A 23,282-nucleotide genomic window follows, 5' to 3' on the forward strand; every position below is an offset into this window, starting at 1 on the left:
ACATATATTTCTGATATAGTAGGCAGTTAGACATGAGCAGAAGAGGAATGGTAGGCCAGGTATGGAAGGTCACCAGGGTGGAAAGCCTCGGGTGCCTAGCAATGGACAAAACTGGGAACACAAATATGGTAGGGTGGCCCTTGGCCCCCAGGGTGACCTTTCCTCCCCTAGCATATTGCTGGTCATGGGGTTTAGATCTCCTGACCTTCCATACCACTGGTTATGCAGTTTGGACCCTCCCCCGACCTTTCCTCCCCTGGCATGTCACTAGTCATGTGGTACACACCCTTACAGGAGAAACAAGGGGCCCAGAGAAAAGCCTCATATGACTCCCATACAAACCCTTGCACAACCACATTCTTGAACATTAAGCCCTCGAGATAATGAAGTTCTGACCCACATCAAATAATCTTAGGAACAAAGCCTTGGGTCTGTTGATGACAGAAATAGTTTTGGTCAAACTAGAGCTAACATTTAGACCTTAGTTATTTCCAAGCCCAGAGAAGCAACAAGGCCAAGAGGACAACACCATGGCTGACAACAGGACCAGCTGTGATGACTAATGACCCCCTGCCTTGGTGATGAGTAATCAGTAGAGACCATGACCCTGAGGAGACACATCTGGGAAGCTGATGAATATTCTATTGAGATCCTCTGAGAACTCCAGATAAAAACTCTTAAGACAAAGTACCCAGTTCAGCGCTTTCTCTCTCTCTCTCTCTCTCTCTCTCTCTCTCTCTCTCTCTCTCTCTCTCTCTCTCTCTCTCTTTCTCTTTCTCTTTCTCTCTCTCTTTCTCTCTCTCTTTCTCTCTTCTCTCTCTCTTTCTCTCTCTCTTTCTCTTTCTCTTTCTCTTTCTCTTTCTCTTTCTCTTTCTCTTTCTCTTTCTCTTTCTCTTTCTCTTTCTTTCTCTTTCTCTTTCTCCCTTGCTCCCTCTCCCTAGAGCACACCAATGCCTTTCCTCTCTTCTTCCCCCAGGTGAGCTTTCTTCCTTCCTTCCTTCCTTCCTTCTTTCCTTCCTTCCTTCCTTCCTTCCTTCCTTCCTTCCTTCCTTCCTTCCTTCTTTTCTTTCTTTCTTTCTTTCTTTCTTTCTTTCTTTCTTTCTTCCTTTCTTTCTTTCTCTTTTTCTTTCCTTCCTTCCTTCCTTCCTTCCTTCCTTCCCTTCCTTCCTTCCTTCCTTCCTTCCTTCCTTCCTTTCCTTCCTTCCTTCCTTCCTTCCTTCCTTCCTTCCTTCCTTCCTTCCTTCCTTCCTTCCTTTCTTTCTTTCTTTCTCTTTCTTTCTTCCTCCTCACCTGAGGATATTTTCCCATTGATTTTTAGAGAGAGTGGAAGAGAGAGGGAAAGACAGGAAGAAATATCGATGTGAGAAAAGCACATCGATTGGTTGCCTCCTGCACAGGCCCTGATCAAGGCTAGAACCAGGAAGGAGCTTGAAACTGAGATACGTGCCCTTGATCAGAATTAAATCCAGGACCCTTTGGTCTGCAGGCTGACGCTCTATCCACTGAGCCAAACCAGTGAGGGTATCTTTCTTTCCTTTTTAAAATATGTTTTTATTGATTTTTTGATTTTTTTTTTTATTTTAGAGAGAGAGAGAGACAAAGGGAGAGGGATAGAGAGATAGACACATTGATGAGAGAGAAATATCATTGATCAGCTGTCTCCTGCAAGCACCCTACTGGGGGATCAAGCCCTCAACCGGGCATGTGCCCTAACCAGGAATTAAACCGGTGACCTCTTGGTTCCTGGGTCGACACTCAGCCACTAAGCCACACTGAGTTTTCTTTTCCTTTCTTTCTCCTGAGCTCCAATGGCCCTGCTTTTGCTTCTGTAACTTGTTACCTGAGTCCATGCAGCCCAGCTGACTCACTTCTTCTAAATAAACTTTTGCTTATATTTGAGTCTTGGCTCTGAATTATTTCTTAACCAAAACTCAAGGTACAAGGCCAAACATCTGGTGCCATTCACCTCTAGCGTTTCCATGCACACATATAATCTTTACAATGTCCTTACTTATATTGATAAATGGGCTGCAATTTAAATAAACAGGGTGAGAGTGTGGAGGAGAATAAAAACTCAAAATGAACCTCAATCTCCACTGCAGCCCTTAGCTCTGGGCTCCTACCTTCCCACCTTTTAGCTGGCCATCTTAGATGTTGAGGCCCTAGCAGGTTTGAATTTAGCATGAATTATGTGTTTGTTCACTTTCACCAGATGCTTTGGGACTTCAATAAAATCTTCAGACTCTTGAGAAACTGGCATCTGGACCTCACTGGATAGATGTAGCAGAGTTAAGACTAGAATTACTAGTAACTAATATTGGTGGTTGTCATTACATTCTGTTCTCAACCGATGATTCCTGTAGACTCAGTGTAGAGGAAGCAAATCTTGATTTTTCACATTACTGTTTGTTGGCAAATCTTAACTGGTTTTCTACAATTTCTCTGATCCAGTTACTTTAGCTCTTCACTTCTTGACTAAAATGAAAAACTTGAAATCGTTGTGTAAATTGACATTGTGCAATTTTTTTCTATTTCACAAAGTAAGTGCTCTATGATCTTACCTTGTTATCTATTACAAACTTTGCTAAAGGTAAAACAAACATCTTGGTAAAGTGCTTCAAGGGTAATGCTCAGTCTCCCTCATGCATCTTAGCACAACCGAATTTCATTACAAAATATATTTCACACAAAATCTCAACTGCTATTTCTCAAGAACCTCCAGTTAGTTGTTCTTTCATCTACAGACCCTGCATTTACTTTTGATAAAAAGGCAGCATTTTGTTGGCTCTAATTACTTTGACTCAGTCCCTTAGCTGCACTAACAATAGACTCATTGTCAATAAAATTAGCCTTTTATCTGTCACCCTCTCCCTTCCTCCACTTTCTAGCTAAGTGCAGTGGCAAGGACAGAGTCTGCTGACTTGAAACAAATTATTTCATCTCTCCAAGCCTCAGTTTTCTCCTTTGCAAGAGGAACACAGCAACACACATCTTGGATTGTTGGGCAAAATGGGTCCAATTCGTCTGACAGAGTCAGTACTCAATAAATGTGAATTTCCTTGACCTCAAAGAAAGAGCTTGTAGGAAATTACAAACATGTGTTGGCACATAAAACATGTTTTTAAAAGACTCATTCCGAAACAACTCCCCAAATTTTGAAGCCAAGAAGTAAATTCAAATTGAAGGTTGGAAAAAAAAAATTGTTTTAAGTGTGTCTCCTCTTTTAAGGTTAACCTCAACTTCACATTCAAATAATGATCAATTCATTCATCACAACTATAATTAAATACCTTGGGCCCTGGTGGTTTTGGACCTCTGCCGTGAAGGGAGAGATTGTGCCTTTCTCGGCCATCTCTTAATCCGCATGTGACACATTGTTAGGGATCTCAACAAATATTTGAGGAGTCATTGAGTGAGCTACCTAGTCTGTGTTTCTTTTACAGCAGTGCTTCTGAGAGGCTATAGGTGAATCCACATTGAGTTCCTTTTTTTTTTTTCTGATGACTTACGGTGAAATGATCACTAATACTTTCTTCCCATTTCAGACTGCTCTGCCCTTGGCACTAACTCATGAAAAGAATCCATTCCTCATTGACCTTCCTTCTGTTCTATAAATAGATGCTTTCATAGATGGGGGAGATAGACTAAAAGGAAAAGCCATCTATTCAAAGAAATGCTATTGCAAGACCATTTTATTAAAGCAAGAATCTTCGGACATGTGGAAAATTGGACCTTATATTTTTGTGTCATAATGTTAGATTTTCACCTGTTACAACTTCATAAAAACATGTGCACTGATATTTCCTCAGGACACTCTGTGTTCTTAAAACATTTTCTCAAAAATCACTAAGATTCCATTTTAATTTCTCGTTTATTCTAAGGAAAAAAAAACTATGTTTGCTGCAAGTAAACATGACATTTTCCATTCATTATTTAATTAAACATTTATTGGAAATCTATCTTAAAATCTATCAGTAGAAAATAGGAAAGGACTTAATATTTCGGTAAGGTTGGGGACAGGGAATGGAAAGAATGTATAATGGGTCTGAATTCTTCAACTGCTTTTTTCTGAAGTGGGGGTTTTGGGGATAGGAGGCCTTTCTGTAAGAGTTATTGTAATAGGATCTTTTGACAAAGGCAGCTCTTTTTCATTGTTTTTTTCAGGCCCTTATGGGTTGGGAAAGGGACCTATGGAGATGGAATATATGCAGGCTAACCACTTGATTTGGGACTTTTTATATTTCAAAGAAATTTCTGAAGAACATGAGATTCTTTAGCTTTGTGAAACAGTTTGAAAAACACTCTTCTGAATATGAATATGAGCAGTTCCCATCTCACCCCAGCCCTTAAGACAAGCTTCTCTGTGAAATTAAGAATGACCTTGGAGTTTGTGAAGAATATACATTCAGTAGGTGTGGGGCTGAGCTCAGAGCCTGCACGTTCACCAGCAGGGTGTGAGATTCTTATGAAGATCAATAAACTATGCTTCAAAGACACTATTTTAAGATAGTGGGCAACTGAGTCTCAACTGAGCTCTCCACTGTTCCTGTCTTTCCTTCTCCATTTCCAATCAGTCAGTGCCTCAGATTACCTTCCCAGATGTTTTCCATCTGCTTCTCGTCAGGATCAGCCTATCCAGGGGAGGTCCATGACAGGGTGTAGTCCCCAACTCCCATCTCACGTCCTCACCCCCAGCCCCATGCTGCACTTCCTTTTGTAGCCCACTGGCTCAAGATGGTCTCAGACTAGTTTTCTATCCCACTTCATCCCTTTGTGTTCACAGGCTCACCATTAATATTTCTCTAGTCATTTTGTCCTTTATCTCTGTGAACCACACGGCTATCTAAGAATGAATCAGGCGTGAAGTAACTATGAAAACCAAATCCATAAAGAACAATGATGGGAACTGAGGTGTTGAGCTTAGAGAGGATTTAGATGTGATTTGATGGTTACCACTGAGGGCTTAGATGTCTGATAGAAGTTCGCTTAGACTCATTCTGTGGATTTCTACAAGTCCTAACTAGGACCACTGAGAAAAAGTTCCACCAAAGTAGACTTTGGCTAAGGATAAAGAAAAACTTCCTAATAAAGTTGTAGCTTTGCAAAGTTATAAAAATCCAGTCCCTCGGAGTGTTCAAACAGGGGGTGAGTAGTTTCTCATGAGAATTTGGTACAGGAAAATATTCTGTTAGTGAGGATCAGAATTCATCCATTTGTTCATTATTTAATGAATTTCATGGAGCACCCACTATGTGGATGGTGCCCCAAACACAAGTGATACGAAGATAATTAAGATATGTTTTATGTTTTGGAGGAGCACAAAGTACAACAGAGAATTGCACATCTGAGCAAATGCACTGCAATGTAGTGCGAGTGCAACAGCAGAAGAATAGACAGAGTTGCAGCCCACAGCTGGCACTGGTCATGGGCATGCCAGAGAGTGAGCTTCAGAGATTCCAGCTATCACATTTTGTATTTTAGTGTATATATATATATATATATATATATATATATATATATACACACACATACATACATAGATATGCTTTATTTTTTAGAGCAGTTTCAGGTTCATGGCACAATTGAGCAGAAAGTACATAGAGCTCCCATATGCACATAGAGCTCCCTCCCCAATGGATGCATAGGCTCCCCAACTGTGCACTAGAGTGGTACGTTCGCCACAACTGATGAACCATAGTTTGCATTAAGGCCATTCTTGGCACTGTACATTCTATGGATTTTGACAATTGTATAGTGACATCCATCCATTCATATACTCTGCACGGGGTAGTTTCACTGCCTGCCCTAAACATCCACTGTGCTCTGCCTAGTCATCCCTCCCTTCTCTCAAGCCACTGGCAACCGCTGATCATTTTCCTGTCTCCATAGCTTTGCCTTTTCCAGAGTGTCTTTAATTGGAATTATATAGTGTATCAGATTCCTGGTTTTAACTAACACTTATCTCCTCCTGGGACTTAATGCCAATAAACTTTTTCAGTGCTTAAAGACACCATCTTTGCCTTCAAAGAATTCATCATTAAATAATGCAGGATTCAGAAACATAATAATAATAAGAAGAAGAAGAATAGCCATAAAGTGTGATAAGCACTGTTATAAATGTTTCAGCAAAATAGCTGTTCCCTGGCAGGGAAAGTAAAAGGGCACGTCGATCAAGAAACCCTTCCTGAAGGAGAGGACCCCTCAACTGAGATTGAAAAGCAAGCAGGATTTAACAAGTGGGAGATGCCTTGGAAAAGTCTTCCAAATAAAGCAATTAATAAAAGCAATTACAGCCGAAACCGGTTTGGCTCAGTGGATAGAGCGTCGGTCTGCGGACTGAAAGGTCCCAGGTTCGATTCCGGTCAAGGCCATGTACATTGGTTGCGGGCACATCCCCGGTAGGGGGTGTGTAAGAGGCAACTGGTCGATGTTTCTCTCTCATCGATGTTTCTAGCTCTCTGTCCCTCTCCTTTCCTCTCTGTAAAAAAAATAAAATAAAATAATAAAATAAAATAAATAAAAATAAATAAATAAATAAAAGCAATTACAGGGATGTAGAAAAAAATAGATTTTTTTTTTCAAAAACCAGGAACTGTGCTAAGTGGTCCACATATTTTAATGCATTTAACTCTCGCAATAATCTTGGCGGTACAGTTCTTTCAAATGAGGCACAGAGGAGTCACTAGGCTGGTAGAGAGCAAGCTGGGATTAGAAGCCAGTGACTGCAGGAAAGAGTCCTTAGCTGCTGCACTCGGAGCAGAACCTTCCGAATCTGCAGTAATCAGCGAGCAGGGCCTGCCCTAGGGTGGTGGCAGATGGGTTGAGACAGTAGACAGATATGAGTAAATTATTTTGTGATTGACAGAAAGAAATGGGGGAGAAGGAAAGAGGAGAATATCAGTCAGGATGCACTGAGCCTCGGGGCACAGAGGACTTGACTAAAAGTGACCCAAACCAGAGGTAAGAAGGTGACGGGAATGATGGGGCTCTAGAGTGCCTGCCATTAAGGACCATCCTCAGCATTCTGCTTGTTTGGGGGGCGGGAGTCGGGGGAGGGCAGACCTGAATATTCCACCCCTAACCTTTCTGGGCAAGAGTGCAAACAGAGCCTTCCCAACTCTCCCCACAGGCTGCTGCACCTGCACATTTAGAGACCTTAACGTGCATGAGTGTGGACATCCCCCAGCATCTCCCTCTGCAAATGATCACCTCTGGGGTCTCAGGATGAGCAGGCCAACAACATTGTCTCCATCAGGGACAGACAGGAAGCGGCTCACTCAGGCCCTGGAGGCTGTGAGGATAGGGAATTTGGGGTCTTGGATACCCAGAAGCTATTGTGCAAGGGGGCTGCAGGCTCTGGCAGGAGTGGATGCCTCCATGGTTCCCAGACATCATTCCCTTCAAAGAGGGGTGTCTTCAGAGGAGCACCAAAGGATCCTTCTATTACATCTTTTTGTAGTTTCCCAGAATCTTCCTCTACCTCCCTTTCCAAGTCAACTTTCCTTCAGGTGACTGTAGCCAGGTGAAGCCACATGCCCAGGCTGTAGCAGCAAAGGGTGCTGGGAAAAGAACTGTCAGCTTTTCCTTTTTGCTATAGAAAAGGCAATGAAGAGTAGGAAGCAGAGGATGAGATGGTTGTCAGGAAGGTAGCTAACCACGATTGCTACAGAAAGTCAAAAGTAAAACCCAGCCGGATTTTTTTCTTTCTTTTTTTTTTTTAATTTAAATTCTTTATTGTTTAAAGTATTACATAAGTCTTCTTTTTTCCCTATTGACCTCTCCCCGGCCGCTCCCACCCCCCAGCACATGCCCTCACCCCTCTACTGTCTGTGTCCATTGGTTATGTTCATATGCATGCATACAAGTCTTACCGCTCCCGCACACCACCTGCCTTCCAGCCATATCTTTAAAGATTAAAATTAAAACACAACTCCCATACTACCCAAATATTACCCTCTAAGAACTGAACCAAGAGAAATTAAATCATATGTCCATACAAAGTCTTGTACATGAATGTTTATACCAGTTCTACTTAAAATAGCCCAAAATTAGAAGCAACAAAATGGCCATTAATAAGGGAATGAATAAACAAATTATGATATATCTATACAATGGCATGCTACACCTAATAAAAAGGAATGAACTATTAATACACATAACAATATGGATGAATCACAAAATAATTATGCTGTGTGAAAGAAGCCAGATAGAAAAAGTATATACTGTATTATTCCATTTATATAAAATTCTAAAAACTGCAAAATAATCAATAGCAACAGAAGAGCAGATCAGTATGAGCAGTTTACTAAGGTATGTCTATTACACCTCAAAAAAAGTGATTTTGAAAATAAAAACCAGATGTTTTTTGTTTGGGTAATTATTGGTGGTTCATCAAAATGGAGGAACACAGGTTTGGAGGAAGACAATGAGTTCTGTTTGGGACATACTGAGTTTGGGGCAATCATAGAATATCCAAATAAACTTGTCAGTAAATTTTTGGATATGAGACTCTGAGGAGATGTAACTGGGATGAAGCTGTTATTTTAATAGCTGAAATGTGCACATCGAATGTGGTGACATCAGCCATTAAAGTTGAATGATGACAGAAGCTAGGCTGGAGTAGACTGATGGAAAAGCAAAGAAATGTAGAGAGAAAAATAGTTTGGCTGTTCTGGAAAAGAGAAAAATAGGACAACTACTGGAATGGTGTCTGAGCTAAGGGGGATGCGCTTGTTTGAATTTTAATACGGGAGATATTTGAGTCATGTTTAAACACTGAGAGTGAAAATCCAGAGAACAGGTAGAGAGTGAAAATGCAAGAGAAAAGAGATGATTGAAGGCACGAAGAGAGCTCTCTGCGATACATGACAGGGATCCAGGATCTGGTGTACAGGTGACACGCCACACCATGGTCATTGGGAGAGCACCTGTTAATGAATTGAAGAACTTTTTTAAAAAAGAGAGGCTAATATAATCATTATACTAGTCTTTATAAATATGTATATGTTTAATATATTCATTATGAGTCCACATGTACTTATCACACAGCTTCAGCAATTATCAACTGATGGGACCATTTCGTTTCACCTCTACCCCCATTCTTTAACTCTCCCAACCTAATGATTTTGCTATATAGAAATAATGTAATACATTAAATATATATAATTACTAAACCATCATTAAAACTAAATAAAAATTAATAATAATTCCTTAATATCTTCCAGTATTAAGTTGGCGTAGAACCGGACTGTTGGCTCTGGGTAGGATCTTTTGGAAGAAAGAACCAAACAAGGATTTGTGCTGAAATGCACACCTGGCTCCTCACTGCCATGTTGTTATGAGCATCTCCCCAAAGCAAACAAGCCCTGAGCACAAAGTAGGACCACAGTTATAGTCCTGGCTGGTCCAAAAGTTCAAGTCCCAGAGCTTGACCTGTGGCAAATTCAGACTCAGCAGCACTTAATTAATCCATTCATTCATTAAACACTTACCAGCACCTATTCTGTGTCAGGCACTGTTTAAAGCACTAGGCACACAGAAGTAAACAAATCAGGCATGACCCCTGGCCTCATGGAGCTTCTAGCCTACCACAGTGCGCTCCCCCTACCCTCTGTGGATAATCCAACAGTGTTTGCTCTTCCAATTTGCATTTGTTGTTAAACAGCATTATGACACTGAAGGAATTTTTAAAAAATTCATCTAAAATAGCTAGATCTTTTATCATCGTATGTTTATATATTAAAATTGAAAGCCACCTAAGTGTCCAACTATGAAAAATGATGAAATAAATCCACATATGTGTGCATATCGTAAATATATACTCAGAGTTTGCTTAAATCAAACTTTAGCTGGCATGAGAATGACCTAGAGGGTTCCGCATAATAATAAAGTGGGAGAAAAGTTGAGTGCTGAGGAAAATTATGGGAGAGAGAAAGAGAAGTGGGAGGAAAACAGCTAGAGAGACTTTGGAACAAATGGAAATACTTTCTTTTACTCATTTGCTCTACTGTACTGCATGAGGACCTTTCCAATTGTCTCTAAAATTTTTAGTGTGGCTTCAGTCAATAGCATTTTGAGGGTGGAGGGGTCAGATGTGTCCAACATGGGGTGATGCGGTGCAGAAAAGGGACGGCACATACCGAGGGTGAAACCCAGGACAAGAACTGGGCTTCAGCAAAAGTAGGACATCAGAATCAGAAGTGACTAGGAGAAATGGAAGCCCAAGAATCCCTGCGGAGAAGGAGTGAGAAGACATAGGGCTCAGAGCCATTTTGACTTAAACATTATGAAAATGGGTGGGCCCATAATGCTGGGGGCTTGGTGATAACCATCCGCTGATATCCAGCTGTGGACTAATATTGAACAAAGACAATAAGGCCAAGTGTGACAACACTTGAATGTTGCAAAGCATGGGGGCAGAGTCAGACTGTAGCAGAGGGTTGAGACAGAACATAATTAAGGGAATATACTTACTCTAAGAATAGAGTCCCCCAAAAACCTGTGATGAGCTTAAATTGTTGAACAGTCTAAAGAGAAAATACGTCCCTCAATACCAGCAAGGATTTCCTAGTCAATAAATATCTGATCCAAATAATAAGGAACATTATCCTTAGGTTGCAATCTACACCTTAACCCCACCTGGCAGCGGTGGCCAAACAGAAAACCAGTAATGTAAGGAGAAGCACCTATGGTAATAGTGCTCTTTCATTATGATAATGAAGCAGCACAGGCTCCAAAGTCAACAACCATTTAACATTCTAAAAAGTATTGCCTCGTATTGCATAAAATTTGCTTTTCCACGAGCAATAAAATGAGTCAGCCTTTTGTGGGAGAAAGAGTATAAGGCTTTCCCCTCCGAAGCCTCCTATAGGGCTAGGTTCTTTCAAATGTGCTGCCCTGGCACCCTGTGCTTAATTCAGTCACAGCACTTATTATGTTGTACTAGAGGCCCGGTGCACAGATTCATGCACCGGTGGGGTCCCTCAGCCTGGCCTGCGCCCTCTCACAATCTAGAACCCCTCGGGGGATGTCAGACTGCGGGGATTAGGGCAAAACCTGCAATCCGACATCCCCTGAGGAATGTAGTAGTGCAAGAAGCGGTAGGCGGCTGGGGAGGAGCCTGAACCCAGGCCGGATGCCACGCTGCTCCCGCTCATCCCAGCCCCACTGCGCCTGCTGCCACCACCACTCGGTAGCACTGCCACAGAGGCAGGAGAGCTTGTGCCGCTGCAGCTGTGCTCACCAGCCGTGAGCCCGGTGTCTGGTGCCCGTTGGTCAGCTGAGCGGCGCTCCCGCTGTGGGAGCACACTGACCACCAGGGGGCAGCGCCTGTGTTGAGCATCTGCCCCCTGGTGGTCAGTGTGCATCACAGCGACCGGTCAAACGGTTGACCAGTTGAATGATCGTCCAGTAGCTTAGGGTTTTATATATATATACTAGAGGCCCGGTACATGACATTCGTGCACTGTAGGGGGAAGGGGTCACTTAGCCCGGCCTGTGCCCTCTCACAGTCTGGGACCCCTAGGGGGATGTCCGACTGCAAGCTTAGGCCTGGTCCCCACAGGAGCAGGCCTAAGCCAGCAGTCGGTCATCCCCCAAGGGGTCCTTAGTGCTTCCATGGAGGTGGAAGAGGCTCCCACCATCACCGCTGCGCTTGCCAGCAGTGAGCCTGGCTTCTGGCTGAGTGGCGCTCCCCCTGCGGGAGCTCACTGACCACCAGGGGGCAGCTCCTGCGTTGAGCGTCAGCCCCCTGTTAGTCAGTGCACAACATAGCGACCAGTCGTTCCTCCATTTGGTCTATTTCATATTAGCCTTTTATTATATAGGATGTCGATGTCTGATCATATGTCTTTTTTCTCCAGTGGACTATGAGCAGCTTGAGGTCAGAAACTGTGGCTTTCATTGGGCACTAGCACATTGTACAATCTTCTTAGAGAAACTGGTTTTATAATAAGTGCATCAAGAATTGTATGTGTCTTATAGTAGCCAAAGAAAGGAATACTAGGCCTTAAAGTCCTTCTCTATAAATGACAGGGTTGAACTGCACCATTGCCAAAATCTCCAGATGTACAAGGCATCATTTGTTTAAGATACTTGACTTATTGATTTAGAACTTCCTTAAGTTTTCCCAACAATCTATCTACTACTGTTGAATCAAGCATTTCTTTGGAGAGGATAGAATCTGAAATTCTAGAGCACAGGGTCTCTATTAAGCATTGGAAAATTCTGAAGCTATCAGAGATGATGGGATGGTGATTCTTTGGAGAGCTGCAGTTTCATCTTCAACAATAAGTCACTCTACATGGAAGAAGCCAGACACAATAGGTCACATGTTGTAGCATTCCATTTATATGAAATATCCAGAATTGGTAAATCCACAGAGACAGAAAGTTTAGTGGTTGCCAGGGACTAAACCACTGGGGGGCAGGGAAATGGGAAATGATTGCTTAATGGGTAGGGGTCTCCTTAGGGAGTGATGAAAATGGTTCGGAATTAAATAGAGGTGATGGTTGCACAATATTGTGAATTTACCAAATGCCACTAAATTGTACACTTTATGCTATGTGAATTTCACCTCAATTAAAAAGAAAAATAAATCACTTCTTTGGCCAGTGTGGCTCAATTGGTTGGAGCATCATCCCATACACCAAAAGTGGTGGGTTTGATTCCCGGTCAGGCCACATACACAGGTTGCAGGTTCCATCCCCAGTTGGGGCATGTGCAGGAGGCAAACGATGGATGTTTCTCTTTCAGATCAATGTTTCTTTCTCTCCCTCCCTTCCTCTCTCTAAAAATCAAGTTTTAAAACGTCACTGACAATTTTGAAGATTTATATTAAACTTCAGTTCCTGAAATAACAAATAACATGGTGTTAACTAACCTCAGAAATGTAATGAAGGTCTACTTAAATATCTTATTTGTATTGCGTTATAGTTCCAAAGAATCTCTTTGCCGATAAGCTTTTTAAAAAATGATGTTAGTAATAATAATAATGGCTACCATTTATTGTGAGCTGTCTATGTTCTAGGCATTCTTTTAATTCTCACAGTAACCCTATGAGGTAGGTACTATTATTATTCCAATTTTATACTTGCTCAAGTTTGCCCACCAGAGTAGTAAGTGGCAAAGCTGGACTCAAAACTCTGACCTGACCCATGCAAAGTCTCTGCCCATTGGATACACAATTGACACAGCCCAGAGTGGTACATGCAACTGGTTTGAAGAGACCTCATTTGATAAAATAACCAAACTCTTCATATGTTTTTCTAATAGCAAATATATACCCATCTAATTTTCAAGTGAGTGAGTACAATAATGGGTTCTGGTTGGTGAGCAACTCCCTTTAAGGAGGAGGCAAACAGAGTTGACCCAGTTAAAGGGAACATTGCTAGAATGAGCTTTATAAGCTCCCAGTCTCTTGGGAAATACTTTGAGAATTCTGACACCTTTTGCAATCAGATTTTCTAATGGTTCAGATGCTCTGCACCTAGGTCCTTGCGTTCCTTCCCAGAAACTTCTCTAGAAAGGACAAGTGATACCCTCTCCACAAAGAAGTCCTTGGCAAGATCAGCTGTGTGAACACTGAAGAAGTCCTGGCTTATTGGGTAATTCTGGCAAAACACCTTAAGAGATAGTATTGTGGGCAAAGTCTTTATAGATTCTTTTTTTTTTTAAATACATTTTTATTGATTTCAGAGAGGAAGGGAGAGGGAGAGAGAGATAGAAACATCAATGATGAGAGAGAATCATTGATCGGCTGCCTCTTGCATGTCCCCTACTGGGGATCGAGCCCATAACTTGGACATGTGCCCCTGACTGGAATCAAACCTGGGACCCTTCAGACCACAGGCTGATGCTCTAGCCATTGAGCCAAACCAGCTTGGACTTTATATATTCTTGAAATGCCATGACTGAGAAAAAATTTCCATATTTGTGTGCATGGCTATTTATTAATCCTGTTAAATACTCTGATGTATCCCGAGGCATATATCCTCCTCCTACTGAATATGATGCAATCTTGGACCTCAGTGTCCTGTGAATAATCTGGATCACCTGATGTCAGGTGATGTGACCCTATGGCATAAACGCTGGGCTTCTCTCCAGCAGCATTTAAACAGTATGCTCTTTCAAGGTGGCCTTTTCTTGTGCAAAATCCATGCTCCACATCTTTAATCTGTGACTCACTACATCCTTCAAAAGTGGTTAGTCTGTCTGAAAATAATCTGCAGATATGATGGAACATGCATTCCATGTGCTCAGCGGCTCTTCTTGGCCAGTCCCTGCCTAGGTTATGGACAATATTTAAAGGAGCACACAGTTGGGGCCCTTTTGAAATGTTAAATATCAGTTGCTCACGAGTCACAATTGCTGGATTTGATTATGAACTCCATAAGCCAGGTAATCCCTTCACATCTCATTTAATACCCTCCCACCCACCTACCCCCCAACACATACATACACATGTAGCACACACACATGAGAGCAGGGTTCTGCAAGATGGAGTACAGTGCCCTCAGAGGAGGTGAATTCCTTTTGTGAAATTCATATCTAACTACTGACTAATTTTGGTAAGAAGTGTGTCTTAGTCAACCTCACGGTAAACAGCACCTCTCAGTGAGCTCCAGACTTGCTTAACAACTCTCTACTTGGCATCTCCAGTTGTGTGTCTTAGGCAATCTCAAATTCACTGTGTGCAAAACAGAACACTGGACTGACTACCTTCCTCCCACACTCCCCCAGTCTCAGTAAAGGGCTCCACCATTTACCCACTGCTCAGGGCGAGAATCTAAAGGTGATCTTGAATCCTCTCTTTCCCTCACAACCCATATCCCAACCCATCACCAAGTCCTCTTTTCTCTATCTACAAAATGTACCCCAAACCTGAAAGCCCTCATCCTCTTACTTTGGCTACTCTCATAGCCTTCTCACTTGCTTTCCTGCTTCCACCCCCGCTCTCCTATGTCTATTATGTAACTAGAGGCCAGAGTGATCGATCTCTCTAAAGCAAATTTAAAGAAATAATGATTTAAAAAAATCAGATCTTGACATCTCTTACTCAAATCCTTCCAATGATTTCTCACCACATTTACAATCCAATGAAAATTATTTATTATGGCCTTGTGACTGCCCTGCTTTCCTCCCGAGTCTGTCCTAATTTGACTGCCTTCTTGCTGTTCTTCAAGCTCACCGAGCACATTTTCATCTCAAGGTCATTACATATGTTGTCTTTTCTAGCTGGAACATTCTTCCCCAGATGTTTGCCTGGCTCACTCCTTACATTTTTTCAGGGCTCTGCTTACATGACACTGTTTCAGTGAGACCTTCCCTGACCAGCCTATCTAATATAGCCCTCCTATATATTTTACCCCTTTTACTGAACTGTAATTTTATTTATAGCATGCATCACTTCTGACATATTTAAATATGTGTTGAATGAATGAATGGTTTAGCACTCTTCCCAAGAGTACTAGAGAGTGAATTTTACCACTTAAAGTTGTCCAACTTTCTACAGCATTGCATTATTTCCCTCTGCATATGGTATACACTGAGTGGCCAGATTATTATGATCTCTGAACGCATAATAACCTGGCCACTCAGTGTATATCCTATATAATAAAAGGCTAATATGCAAATTGTCCCCTCGACCAGGAGTTCAACCAACAGGCAGGCCAGCCAACCACCCATGTCCCCTACCCCTGGCCAGACTGGCCGGACCCTACCCATGCACAAATTCATGCTCCGGGCCTCTAATATATATATTAGAGTATATATATATATATAGATATATATATATACTGAGTGGCCAGATTATTATGCGTTCAGAGATCATAATCACCTGGCCACTCAGTGTATGTCCCTCAGACATACTTTCCCCTGGCTGTAAAAAGAATACCTTGATGCTTTGGAAACTAAGTCCAAACCAATCTCTCTAACATACAATTTCAAGAACATACAGGTACAGAATCACCAACGTTGTTATCTCAGAAGGAATAAGGGTAGCAGCACTGAGTCATAGATTCCCATAGCATGCAAACATCTTTTCCCTGCAGCAGCGGAACTGCAAGATGTTACACGTGATAATAGTTCAAAGGCTGCCATGGCCGCCGCGGGGCCCTGGGTGGAGTAGGCAGATTCTGAACTGAGTTATACCTTTGAAAGTGCTGCGATGGTACTGCTACCCACAGCACCTGACCCCAGCGAGAGCAGGGACACGGGGTGGTGTGGACTTAATGTCTCACTCAGTTCATAGCAATGGGGCAATGAGTCATACTCCAGAGCCAGGGCTAGCAGCTCTTTTAGGGCTGCATACTTCTGAGTAAAGAGCTTGTACAGGCTGAGAAAATAGGCAGAGAAGGAAACAGTGAAAAATGGAGAGATGAAGAAAGGAAAAGGGGTGACAGAATGGAGAAGGAAGATCATGAAAGCCTCAGGAGATAATGAAAAGGAGACTTGGTGTGGTGAATAGAGATGGGGGAATGATATGTGTGTGTGGCATTCTTTTGTCGTCATGCTAATTGTTGTTCTCATTTCTTCTCTCCTTTTGTTTTCTCACTGCATATCCCTTGCCTCCTCACAAACACACTGGCTTTCTGTCATTTGGAATGGACACATTTATTGCCTGCGAAGGAGATGATAGATTTCCCTGCGCCCCGGGAAAATGTATTAACACACGGATGGACAGCTGAGTCCCTGGAGCAGCTCTGCTGCAGCGGCTGCTTTTCTTTGATCCAGGTGGTGGGACATCCAAAGCTGCTTCCCCATGACAGGTGTGTGGACTTGCCAGAGGACCTTTTGCCCACAGACCCCTAGTTCCTCTCTCTGTCTCAGTCTGATCACCTTACTAGGTTTGAGGCTATTTTCTACTCCAGGGCATTTCGGGCTGGAATGAGGAGCCAGCAGTACAACTAGAGTCACGACCAGGGCGAGGGCACGAAAGAGGAGACACGGCATTTAAGAGGCCTTCCCAGCTCAGCACAGAACAGGGCTGAGATCCAAGTCAAACAGTTAAGGGTCTCCTGCCTTGTCTCACATCAGGAAAGAGTGGCAGCCTTACATACACGCCCCTTTGCTTGCCGTATTCAAATTCTAGTTCTGCTACTTTCTTCTTCTTCTTTTTAATATATTTTTATTGATCTCAGAGAGGAAGGGAGAAGGAGAGAGATAGAAGCATCAATGATGAGAGAGAATCAATGATCGGCTGTCCTCTGTATGCCCCACACTGGGGATGGAGCCAACAACCTAGGCATGTGCCCTGACCGGGAATTGAACTGTGACCTCCTGGTTCATAGGTTGATGCTCAACCACTGAGCCATGCTGGCTAGGCTGGTTCTGCCACTTTCTAACTGGACTGGATCTTATGTAAGCTCATTAAGTCTCAGGTTCCTCTGATACAGAATTTTGGGGGAAGGGGGAAGCGCGCGCGCGCGCGCGCGAGAGAGAGAGAGAGAGAGAGAGAGAGAGAGAGAGAGAGAGAGAGGTAAGACACATTCTGTAGAGGGCTCAGCACTATTTCTGGCACAATCAATGTAAGCTATTATTACTACTCAGTAGAGGATCATTGTGAACAACTGTTTTAGATCCGCATTCTTGACTGCTGGTGGGTGGTGGTAGTTCTCATTGTTTCTCTTCCAGAGACCTTGACCAGTTGAAAGCTCCTGAAATGTAACCTGTTAGGACTCAGCACAGCTGGGAATCTAGAGACCCCAAGGCCTGCTGGCAGGGGAAGGGCTGGCTTGTTGCCAGTCAGAAGCAACAGGCCCAGGATTGCTATCATTGTTTCCCTTAAGAGCTCCTCCAGCTCAGATTGTGAAAGGACTGGGTAAGAGGCTGGGGGTTAATAAGCAGGTGAAACAATAAAAACACCTTGCTTCTGTCGTTTCTTGTTGACTTTGGGGGGATGAAATCACTACAGGGAAATATTAATGCCTTCCCTATCTCCAACACAATTTTAGGGTTTTATATACCCTAAATATATAACATATATCCTAAAATGTAATATATTATATATTATCTTTTTTTTTTCTATCAATATTCATCTAATACTACCTTCTACCCACAGGCTGAGATAATGCAGGGCCTAGATAGTTTGGCAAGAGAGTATTGATTTCATATAATCGTCAACATGAAGATTGCAGCTATTGTTTGAAGAGGTGGACATGGTGTGTGACATCTTGTGAAGAAACCCTCTCATGTTCTAGGGTCTCTGGACCTCTTGGGTCATGCACAGACCGACCGAGACATACCTTGGGCCCATATGGTGGGGCCTTATCTCTCATATTCCCCTAGTCTGCTTCTGGCTCCTCACAAGCTCCCAGATCTCATTTATGGGGAGGGACAAGGGCTGGGAGGACGAGGGAAGGGCAGTGATTTCTTCCTACCTCATTTCCAGAGAGTGGGCTGGCACTCCATTGTAAGACAGGCCTAAGAGCCTCCAGGTTACTTAACTACAAACTATGTCGTATAGGTATCTATGTGCCGGAAACCGAACATTGTTACTTGGTAGTTATGTGAAAAGGGAACCCGGCAAGGCTGGTCAACCTTGAATTTAAAGGTCAGAGCCAACCACTCCCTATCTAATTGAGACGATGGTAACTGAGGCAACTTCCCCACCAAATAATCATGTAAATCCTTATTGATAAGATCATCTGTCTGTTACTGGAATTACCTGCCTAAAGGCAATGGGTGTATCTCAGAACTCTAATAAAAGGGATAGAGCAAAGGCCAGAGTTGGAGTCCTCCCACTAGAGGTGGGCTCCCGCCTGGCCCCACATTTTCCCAAATTAATTCTTTTCTAGCTTCTCTTCATTTTGATTGCGGCCTTCTCCAGAAACCGGACCTGAACGGGAACCCTGAAACACGCGGGACGTGACAAGGGATCCCACACATCTATGCATATAGATCAGTGGTTCTCAACCTTTCTAATGCCGCGACCCTTTAGTACAGTTCATGTTGTGGTGACCCCCAACCATAAAATTATTTTCATTGCTACTTCATAACTGTAATTTTGCTACTGTTAATGAATCGTAATGTAAATATCTGTGTTTTCCGATGGTCTTAGGCAACCCTGCTAGCGGTTCTCAACCTGTGGGTCGCTACCCACAAGTTGAGAACCGCTGCTGTAGAGTCTAAGACCATCAGAAAACACAGATATTTGCATTACGATTCATTAACAGTAGCAAAATTACAGTTATGAAGTAGCAATGAAAATAATTTTATGGTTTGGGGTCACCACAACATGAGGAACTGTATTAAAGGGTCACGGCATTAGAAAGGTAGATGAACAGAGATGAGGAAAAAAAAATCCCCCATATGTTAGAAAGGTCATTTTGTGGGTGATTTTCTTTTTATTTTGCTCTCATTGCCATGATATTATTTATGCAAAAACATTTAAAACTCAAGAAAAGAGATAAAACCAAATCCTCTCATCTGCAATGCATGAACAAGACTTTTTCCAGAGGCTTTATTTCTGCCAGCTTTTGTTAGTTAATGAGCACTTCTCATTTTCCCTTCCGAGACTGGTGAGACATGTCTTGCTCAGTCCAGTTGGTTGGAAGTCTTAGGGAAATTTAGTAACAAGAGTTACAGAGGTTGAGCTTCATAAATTCCTGGTTCCAAAAAACAGGCCTGCTGATAAAGTGAATTCCTGCCGGTTCACAAAGGACATTTCAGAAAGAACCTAGCTTTGGGGAACGGAGGGTATGCGTCACTAATTTGAAAAATCTAGATAGCTTGTTAACCAACGTTTTTAAAGGCAGGACCAAAAAAAACATTGAGTTGAAGGAGATTTTTCAATTTCAGATTATATAGCACTTCCGCATGGAGGGGAAATGTCAAAGATTTATTGTTTCTCCTACCAGAAGAGAGTGTCCTCCAAAAAAGATTAAGAATTGGAATAGTTCATGAAAATAATCTGAAGGACATCATAATAAATCTGGGACGTGATTTCCTGTTTTTAGCTGGCTGGCCGGAAGACCTCACTGCCATAAAAATGAATGCCGTGTCTAACTCTTTATCTGGCTCTCAGAGTCCATTTATGCAATCCACTCATTCCTCTTCAATTCACTCTTAACTAAACTGATTATTCATAAGGCAGTTCATAGTTGTTGATCTTTCATGTGGTTGATCCTACCAGCCACAATTATTTTTGGATGCTATCATCTTCTAATTTTATTTTATTCACATGCAGCCTGTATTCTCACTGGAGCTGAGGGTTTGCTATTTAAATGTACCACTTAATTACTTCTCTTTCGCCCTGGCCAGTGAGGTTCAGTTGGTTAGAGCATCATCCAGTGCACAAAATGGTTAGGGTTCAATCCCCAGTCAGGGCGCATACAGCAGGCAACTGACTGATGTTTCTTTCTCACATCGATATTTCTCTCTCTCCATCTCCCTAGACTCAATTAAAAAAACAACATGTCCTTGGGTGAGGATTGAATTACTTGGGAGCTAGTAAACATCTTTAAAATAATGATAATAATAATAATAATAACAATAATAGCCTTCCTTCTTCTGGTGACTATGTCAACTACAATGGCAAGTTCATTCATGTTCTTGAAGAGTGTACGTTCTGGAAAATAACTACATAAAAATGATACACAGCACACAAACAATTTAAGGCAGGATGTGGCACAACAAGTTAGAGGAATTCTGCGGAGGATTCTTTTCATCCAGGAAACGAAGGAAATGAGTTGCAAGATGGGAAGAGTATGCTAAGGAAGAAGAACCATATGAGCGAAATCAGGGAGGGAGAAAAGCACAGAATGCATTTGGAGTAGGCGGTGAGCCATCACTTACGTTTTGGGGCTGAGTGAGGTGCATGCTCTCCTGTGCATCCCCTACAGGGGATCGAGCCCACAACCCGTGCATGTGCCCTGACCAGGAATCAAGCTAAACCTCCTGGTTCATAGTCGATGCTCAACCATTGAGCCACACTGGCTGGGTTTAAGTGACTTTCAAAGTCACATGGCCTATAAGGGGTATTGCTAAGATATGCAAGGAATTGTGGCTTAGCATTATTCATCACTCATCTCCAGCCCATACAGGGTGGGGGTGAGGTGAGGTGGGGGGACTGGTAACTCATGAAGAGTATTGCTTTGGAGATACCTGATACCTACCTACACCTCCAATGGGGAAAAAAGAGATGCTTACTTCAAGCTATGGTGAGGGGAGCTTTCAGAGAAACACTTGGAGAACTTGATACAAGGGAATACAGGGACCTGAGGAATCCAAAGGCAAACTAAAGAGACACAGAGAGAGACACTGGAGACAAGTTGCATTTCTAACAACTGTGGATACATAAATTGTTCCCAGGGGAACGTGTGCTGATGCTGACAATTCATTTTGTTATGCACCCAAAATAAGATGGATTAATGGTTTGATAGAGGGATGGATGGATGGATAGATATGTGATAAATCAATAAAATGCTCCCAGGGATGGTAGGAGAGAACTCCTTCTGAAGTCATTTAAAAAGGGAGCCTCGCTAAGAAAACAGCTTGAACCCTCAGAAGATCAAGGGCTGAGGTCTAGGGTCATACGTGGTTCCCGGAAGTGACTTCATACATGGGATGCATCTAAGACACCTTCCCATCAAAACCCAAAGGTGGAAGAATCTAAAAGCTTAACCAGTGAGTAGTGGAGGTGGAGGAGGTGGAAATGAAAAGGGAAGAAAACAAAAATAAACATGGCCTCTGCCATGTCCCCCTACTACAGCCTTCTGGCCTGAACTTGGGAAAAGGAAAAGCGTTAAGTTGGAACGAAGTTTGCATCACCTTCATGAGATTTCATCCAGGCCAGTAAAAGAAGTAGCCCTCAGAGTTTTTGGAGAGACAGTGGAGTAAAATATACAATAATTTTGTTCTCGCTTCCTACTCAGTCCTGCTTATTCAATAACATGCACAAGCCTAACAGAACCCAACCCTGGATGAAAGAATCCCGATTTAATATAATACCACACGTTCATTTATTCAATAAATATGTACTGAGCACTTGCTCTGTGCCGGGCACTAGCATAGGTAGTAAGGATACAATACTGAATTAGATAAACATTTGATATAAGTAGCGAAGTTTTAAAAGCCACAGGGGTAATGGTAACATTCTATATCTTGATAGAAATTTGGGTTGCATAGGTTCATGCATTTGTTAAAACCAGAGTTCAATATTTATTTACAGTTTTTTTCTTTTGATGTAAAATTTACATATAATAACATGCACGAGTCTTAAATATCTATTTGCTGAATTTTGACAAACATATGATCATCACAACTCTGTCTCCCTCCATTGTCAGCAGATAACCTTGCCTTCTGCTTCACTGAGAGGATAGAAGCCATTAAGCCTTCCCTCAACTTATAAATGTACTTGCAGCCACATCTATTCTTTCTTCCTTCCCTTCTATTATTGAGGACAACATGCGCTACTCCCATCTGAGGCCAATTTCTGCCTCTGAGTTTCATATCCTATCCCTTCGACCTTCTCAGACACCCTGCTCTATTGGATTACCCCTCATCTTGAACTCTCATTTTAAGGAATGTGCTCCTTAAGTGTAATGCTGGGTTTTCTCTTACCTCAGAGTCCTCACACATGCCATTTCCTTTGCTTGGAATCGCTTTCCTACTTCTTCTGCACATACCATAATTCCTATGCACCCTTTAGGTCTTTGCTTAGATGCTATTTACTTAGCTATGACTTCGCTGATCTTCTGTCTCACAATATGGTAAAACCTATTGAACTTTCTTTTTCATGACACTCAGCTCACTTGTAGTTTCTGGTTCTATGTATGACTTGGCCACAAGACAAACATGTTCTCTGCTCTCACAGGGCCTTCTTCACTGCTATACCTCCAGGCCTAGCATAGCACCTGGCGCATTAAATATTTGTTGCTGAATGAAATAATTAAATGCTTTTAAATGTCCTCTTTTTCTTCACATAATTTAATTTTTTTATTCTAATAGCTATTTCAGTCTTTTGAAATAGACTGGAGGAACAAAAATGGAGGACACTGTAACATTTTATTCTTATAATTTCTTATAATTCTGTTCTTTAACTTTAAATAAATGTCCTGTACATAGGAGATTCTCAACAAGAGAATAAAAATCCCATGCTGTGGAAAGATCCTTAGAGAGCCTATATTTCAGTTTCCTCAGGAAGAAAACCTAAGCACTGTACTATTTTTTTGACTGAATTATTATTGCATTCTTATTACCTTTTTACTCAGATGGGGGTATCTTATGGCTAGAAACCACTAGTGGGGAGACACTAAAAATTCAGAGTTCTTTCTGTCTGAAAA

This window comes from Eptesicus fuscus, chromosome 5 (genome assembly GCF_027574615.1).
Source record: "Eptesicus fuscus isolate TK198812 chromosome 5, DD_ASM_mEF_20220401, whole genome shotgun sequence".
In the NCBI taxonomy this organism is placed as follows: domain Eukaryota; kingdom Metazoa; phylum Chordata; class Mammalia; order Chiroptera; family Vespertilionidae; genus Eptesicus; species Eptesicus fuscus.